The sequence below is a fragment of the Callionymus lyra genome, unplaced genomic scaffold (genome assembly GCF_982586985.1).
Source record: "Callionymus lyra unplaced genomic scaffold, fCalLyr1.hap1.1 HAP1_SCAFFOLD_133, whole genome shotgun sequence".
Classification (NCBI taxonomy): Eukaryota; Metazoa; Chordata; class Actinopteri; order Syngnathiformes; family Callionymidae; genus Callionymus; species Callionymus lyra.
In genome coordinates this window covers 20,820-21,673 of record NW_028258609.1, presented here as the reverse complement: position 1 = coordinate 21,673, position 854 = coordinate 20,820, and the positions used below count along the sequence as shown (strand labels likewise).

Sequence of the window (854 nt, the reverse complement as noted above, 5' to 3'; positions counted from 1 at the left end):
AGCCTCCTCCTGCGGGCATGGAGAACCAGGGGCCTGGGGAGCCTCCTCCTGCGGGGATGGAGAACCAGGGGCCTGGGGAGCCTCCTCCTGCGGGGATGGGGAACCAGGGGGCCTGGGGAGCCTCCTCCTGCGGGGATGGGGAACCAGGGGCCTGGGGAGCCTCCTCCTGCACCAGGGGGCCTGGGGAGCCTCCTCCTGCACCAGGGGGCCTGGGGAGCCTCCTCCTGCGGGGATGGGGAACCAGGGGGCCTGGGGAGCCTCCTCCTGCGGGGATGGGGAACCAGGGGCCTGGGGAACATTTTCAACACTTTGGGGCATTTCACAAGCGCTTCCCTCGCTTACGGCCACACCACCCTGAATGAGCCCGATCTCGTCTGATCTCGGAAGCCAAGCAGGGTCGGGCCCAGTTAGTACTTGGATGGGAGACCGCCTGGGAATACTGGGTGCTGTAAGCATTTTTTTTTGCCATTATTTGTGGGTAGAAAAGTGAGAAAAGTGACCTAAAATAGAACCGGGACTAGGCGGCAGTTCCCCCCACCAGGCGGCGGCATTTGGGGCATTATTTGTGGGTCAGAAAGTGAGAAAAGTGACCTAAAATAGAACCGGGACTAGGCGGCAGTTCCCCCCACCAGGCGGCGGCATTTGGGGCATTATTTGTGGGTCAGAAAGTGAGAAAAGTGACCTAAAATAGAACCGGGACTAGGCGGCAGTTCCCCCCACCAGGCGGCGGCATTTGGGGCATTATTTGTGGGTCAGAAAGTGAGAAAAGTGACCTAAAATAGAACCGGGACTATGCGGCAGTTCCCCCCACCAGGCGGCGGCATTTGGGGCATTATTTGTGGGTCAGAAAGTGA

General features: G+C 60.0%; 1 non-coding gene across 1 annotated transcript; it reads left to right on the top strand.

Annotated features, from left to right (window-relative positions):
• Positions 1-336: 336 nt before the first annotated feature.
• LOC148058190 (5S ribosomal RNA) lies at positions 337-455 on the top strand. The gene has a single exon (XR_015710076.1). It is a non-coding gene; the product is annotated as a 5S ribosomal RNA (ribosomal RNA).
• The last annotated feature ends 399 nt before the right edge of the window (positions 456-854 follow it).